The sequence below is a fragment of the Cynara cardunculus genome, unplaced genomic scaffold (genome assembly GCF_001531365.2).
Source record: "Cynara cardunculus var. scolymus isolate 2C unplaced genomic scaffold, CcrdV1 Un_Scaffold_1499, whole genome shotgun sequence".
In the NCBI taxonomy this organism is placed as follows: domain Eukaryota; kingdom Viridiplantae; phylum Streptophyta; class Magnoliopsida; order Asterales; family Asteraceae; genus Cynara; species Cynara cardunculus.
In genome coordinates this window covers 67,861-73,737 of record NW_020200783.1, presented here as the reverse complement: position 1 = coordinate 73,737, position 5,877 = coordinate 67,861, and the positions used below count along the sequence as shown (strand labels likewise).

The 5,877-nt window shown below is 49.0% G+C and overlaps 1 long non-coding RNA gene across 2 annotated transcripts in view; it reads right to left on the bottom strand.

The window, feature by feature from the left end:
• LOC112502486 overlaps positions 1-5,877 on the bottom strand; it is a 12,508-nt gene that overhangs the window by 2,771 nt on the left and 3,860 nt on the right. Inside the window, exon 2 of one of the 2 annotated variants that reach the window (XR_003067698.1) lies at positions 2,276-2,279. The exons of the other annotated variant lie outside the window; for it this stretch is intronic. This is a non-coding gene — a long non-coding RNA (uncharacterized LOC112502486). The remainder of the gene's footprint in view (positions 1-2,275; positions 2,280-5,877) is intronic. 2 annotated transcript variants of the gene reach the window in all.

Below are 5,877 nucleotides of genomic sequence, written 5' to 3'. Positions count from 1 at the left end.
CCTCGGCGTGCGCAACCAATCGTGCTTCGAAGAAGGATCAACAGGCTGCCCTTGCCACCGTGCATGACCCACATCACCATGTCCTCGGCATCGGTCACTGGCACGGGCCTGTGCAACCAATCGTGCTTCGGTTGAGGTTCAAGGGGCATCCCGCTAGCAAAAACAGAGAAGAAACCTTGCCTCAATCCAACAGCCACATCACCACGTCCTAGGCACATATAACCGGTGGCACGGGCCTGTGCAAACAATCGTGCTTCGGACGAGGATCAACAGGCTGGCCATCAATTCACTAGCAACTTTTCATCGATATAGGATCATTCTCGTTGGGTTCGATTCATGACGCGCATCCCCATGTCCTAGGCACATATGATCGGTTACTGGCCTCGGTGTGTGCAACCAATCGTGCTTCGAATGAGGATCAACAGGCTTCCCTTGCCATCGTACATGACCCGCATCACCAGGTCCTCGACATCGGTCACTGGTATGGGCTTGTGCAACCAATCGTGCTTCGGTTTAAGGGTCAATGGGCTGCCCGCTAGCAAAAACAGAGAAGAAACCTTGCCTCAATGCATCACCCACATCACCACGTCCTAGGAACATATGACCGGTCATTAGCCTAGGCCTACGCAACCAATCGTGCTTCGGACGAGAATCAACATGCTAGCGGTCAATTCCATAGCAACCTTCCTACGATATCGGATCATTCTCGTTTACCGATAGGGCTAGGCCAGGGGGGAGACCTTTGATCTGATATAGCGACCCATGCTTCGACTAGTGTCTCTCGATCAGTGATTTGGCTTGTCCTAATCGGTGCCCTGAGACACTCTAYACCCCCCTATATATACCTTATGGACAAAAAGCAAAGTGACAGGAACAAACATTGATTTTTTGAGGAGTCATAATTTTTGAAATAGGCACACAGTTTAGCCGATGCATGGGCAATGCTGGGCATGACGTGCAGGAACGGGCTCCCTGTGTGCGGGGAACAGGCACGACGTGCGGGTAACGGGCGACGTTCTCATGTTCGAGGCATAACGTGGGGGCTTGCATGCTGGGCATCACGCATTTGGACCAACCTCTTCGTGCCACAGCCCATGCCTTAGGCGGCCACGAAGTGGGGGGAGCCAGACCCCATGGTCCCCCCCTATATATACCTTATGGACAAAAAGCAAAGTGACAGGAACAAACATTGATTTTTTGAGGAGTCATAATTTTTGAAATAGGAACAGAGTTTAGCCAATACACGGGCAAGGGTGGGCACGACGTGCGGGAACGGGCACGCGGCATGTAGGAACGGGTGTCCCGTGTGCGGGAAACGGGCACGGCGTGCGGGGAACGGGTGATGTTCTCGTGATCAAGGCACAACGTGGGGGCTAGTGTGCTGGGCATCATGCATTTGGCTAACCTCTTCGTGCCACACCCCGTGCCTTGGGCGGCCACGAAGTGGGGGGGAGCCAGACCCCATGGTCCCCCCTATACATACCTTATGGACAAAAAGCAAAGTGATATGAACAAACATTGATTTTTTGAGGAGTCATAGTTTTTGAAATAGGCACACCGTTTAGCCGATGCATGGGCAAGAGTGGGCACGACATGCGGTGAACATGCACGCGGCGTGCGGGAATGGGCGCACAACATGGGGGAATGGGCGTGCGGCATGGGGAAAGGGCGCGCGGCATGGGGAACGGGCGCGCTGTGTGAAGGGAAAGGGCATGGCGTGCGTGGAACGGGCGACGTTCTCGTGATCGACGCACGACGTGGGGGCTTGCGTGCTGGGCATCATGCATTTGGCTAACCTATTCATGCCACACCCCATGCCTTATGCGGCCACGGCGTGGGAGGGAGCCAAACCCCATGGTCGCCCTTATATATACCTTATCGACAAAAAGCAATATAACAGGAACAAACATTGATTTTTTGAGGAGTCATAATTTTTGGTAGAAGTCCCAAACGGGGTCGGTTTTGGACAAAACTTTGCGTGAGCCTTCGGGGATATAAAAAAACAATGTTCCAACAAAAAAATCTGGATTTCGGGTCAGGATTTTCCCGGGGGCTGGCCTGGGGGGTGAAACAGCACCGGCAGGCGTTTGCGGCCGTTTCACGATCAATCAGAGCCGGTTTTGCATAAAACTTTGCATGAGCCCCCGAGAACATATTTAGACACTCCCTACAAAATGATATGCACTTTTACGGCTTGGTATATTCCCGGTTCGGGTCCGGGGGGCCGGGATTGCCGGTGGAGGCGTTTAAGGCCGCTTCATGATCAAACGGGCACAGATCTGGACGAAACTTTGTGTGACCCATCAGAAACAAATATGAACAATGTAGGGACACAAAAACATTGTTTTGGGGTCGGGATTCCAGGGCTTGGACGTCCCAGAGGGCGTGTATGGCCGTTTCATGATCAAATGGGGTCGGTTTTGGATGAAACTTTGCGTGAGCCTTCGGGAACATATACAAGGGAAATTCCCATCATGACATGAGGTTTTTGGGCCAGGATTTATCGGCATGGGCCCCAGGGACGTCTTCAAAGGGGATATACGACCGTAACTCGAAGGCATGGGGTCGGATTTGTACGAAACTTTGTGTGACCCCTCCAGTACATATGTATGCCTTTTCCGACAATGAGATGTGGGTTTTCGCATTCGTGAAGACTCAGAGTGGCATTGATCGTTGTGCCGGGCTTGAATAAAACATGATTGACTAGGGACTTCCCATGAGCATTATGTGGGAGGACTTTTGATTATTGAATTGTTTTTCGGGCCGCTTTGGTTCATGGATCGATATGTTTCACATGGCCCGAATTGCATTGCCGTGCTTGAAGGCCATGTAACAACTCTTGGCCCGACTTGCCTGGGCATGGCATGCTTGGTAGCGTCGTGTGGGACAAGGCACCAGGCGTTCTTGGCTTGGCTTGGCTCGGCCTGCCTGGGTATGGCATGCTTGCTAGCATCATGCGGCACAAGGCATCGGCCGTGCTTGGCTTGCCTAGGCATGGCATGCTTGGTAGCATCATGCTGGCACAAGGCACCGGCCGTGCTTGGCTTGCCTAGGCAAGGCATGCTTGCTAGCATCGTGCGGGCACAAGGTACCGGGCGTGCTTGGCTTGGCTTGGCTCGGCTTGCCTAGGCATGGCATTTTGGCTAGCGTCATGCAGCCACAAGGCACCGGGCGTGCTTGGCTTGGCTTGGCCCGGCATGCCACTAGGCATGGCATGCTTGCTAACATCATGCGGGTACAAGGCACCGGGCATGCTTGGATTGGCTTGGCCCGGCTTTCCTAGGCATGGCATGCTTGCTAGCGTCGTGCGAGCACAAGGCACCGGGCTTTCTTGGCTTGGCTTGGCCCAGCTTTCCTTAGGCATGGCATGCTTGCTAGTGTCGTGCGGGCACAAGGCACCGGGCATGCTTGGCTTGCCTAGGCATGACTTGCTAGCATCGTGCGCCCAGGCTTTGGGCATGCTTGGCTTGCCTAGGCATGGATGGCATGCTTGGTACGTCGTGCGGGCATAAGGCTCCAGGCGTGCTTGGTTTGGCTTGGCCCGACTTGCCTAGGCATGGCATGCTTGCTAGCATCGTATGGGCACAAGGCACCGGGCGTGTTTGGCTTGGCTTGGCCCGACTTGCCTTAGGCATGGCATGCTTGCTAGCGTCGTGCGGGCACAAGGCACCGGGTGTGCTTGGCTTGCCTAGGCATGACTTGCTAGCATCGTGCGGGCACAAGGCTCCGGGCGTGCTTGGCTTGCCTAGGCATGGATGGCATGCTTGGTCGCATCGTGTGGGCATAAGGCTCAGGGCATGCTTGGCTTGGGTTTGGTTATGCCTATGATCGCCAAAACCTCTTATGCCATAGCCCCTAGCTACCCGGCCACGGGCATGGGGGAGCAGCAGACCCCATGGTTCCCCTATATATTCTTTATGGACAAAAAGCAAAGTGACAGGAACAAGCATTGATTTTTTGAGGAGTCATAATTCTTGAAATAGGCACAGCGTCTGGCACGGGGAAGCCAAGCCATTGGTAGAGTAGTCAAGGGGTGCGACATACGGGCAAGCCAATGCAAGGACTCCAAGCCAAACGGGCAAGCCAATGCAAGGAATCCAAGGCACCGGCGTGCTTGGCTTGGCTTGGCCCGGCTTGCCTAGGCATGGCATGCTTGGTAGCGTCGTGCGGGCATAAGGCATCGGGCGTGCTTGGCTTGGCTTGGCTTTGGCCGTGACTATGATCGCCAAAACCTCTGATGCCATAGCCCCTGGCTTCCCAGCCACGGGCATGGGGGAGCAGCAGACCCCATGGTTCCCCTATATATACCTTATGGACAAAAGGCAAAGTGACAGAAACAAGTATTGATTTTTTTAGGAGTTATAATTCTTGAAATAGGCACACCGTCTGGCACGGACAATAAACGGGAACGATGTGATGAAGAAAGTAGCATATTTTCATCCACGATTGGATGGAATTTTGAGGGGTCGCGTGTGTTAGAACAGTACGCGCGTCTCAAAAAAAATATATGATTTAAATAAAAATGATGTCATAAAATGTTTCATTTTCCATTTCCTTTTAAACAAAAAGTTTAAGATATTCAAAAACAACATAAGAACATGAAAAGTTTTTGAAAAAGTTCAGTGATAAGAAGAATCACTGAAGAAAAGTAAATCTTTTAAAACATTAATCACTGAAAGAGAAAAGCTTCAGTGATAGTTTTGTTTTAAGAAAAGAAAAATATATCTTAGAGAGATATTTCCATAAATGGTTCAGTGATGAAAGAAACACTGAAACAATCTTTTAAAACATTTGAATCACTGAATTAGGAAAGGTTCAGTGATAAATTTAAGTATTGAAGAGAGAGAGAGAAAGAGAGAGAGAGAGAGAGAGAATAAGTATACATACCTTAGAAAGAGAAGATATATTTACTCAAGAGTTCAGTGATAGAATAAGAACATTCAATCATTTCACTTACTGAGTAATTATTATAGCTGAAGGAAATTAATCCTCAACGTTTAGCATTCCAAGTTCGCTGATCAAGATGTTGAATCTTGTCTTATCAAGAGGCTTTGTAAAAATGTCAGCGAGTTGGTAATCATTTGGAGTAAAGTGTGGTTCAATTTTACCATTCATAACCTGATCTCTGATAAAATGATATTGGATCTCAATATGTTTGGTCTTGGAGTGAAGAACAAGATTGTTTGCAATAGAAATAGCACAAATGCTAATGCAATAGATAGGAATTTTGGAAAACTGCAGATCGTAGTCGTTGAGCTGGGTTTTTATCCAAAGAACTTGGGCACAGCAGCTTTCAACAGCAACATATTCAGCTTTAGCAGTAGATGTGGACACAGAATTTTGCTTTTTACTTGTCTAGCTTACCAACTTTCCACCTAGAAGCTGGCAGTCTCCAATGGTGCTTTTCCTATCAATTTTGCATCCTGCAAAATCACTATCTGAATAATCTATTAGGTCAAAAATTGAACCCTTAGGGTACCAGAGACCCAAGTTAGGATTTCCCATGAGGTATCTAAATATGCGTTGTACAGCAATCAAATGTGATTCCTTAGGTTCAGATTGATATTGTGCACAAAGAAAATTAGAATACATGATATTTGGTCGACTTGTAATGAGATACAGTAGAGAGCCGATCATTCCTCTATAAATAGTAATGTTTACAGGCTTTCCGTTTAGATCCTTATTTAGAGAGAGAGGAGGAGTCATCGGAGTTTTCATAGATGAATTGTTGGATAGATCAAACTTTTTTAGCATATCTCTGWYGTACTTACTTTGGCTGATAAAGATACCTTTATCTGATTGCTTGATCTGGAGACCTAGAAAATAAGTTAGTTCTCCCATCATACTCATCTGATATTCTTTCTTCATGCGATCAGC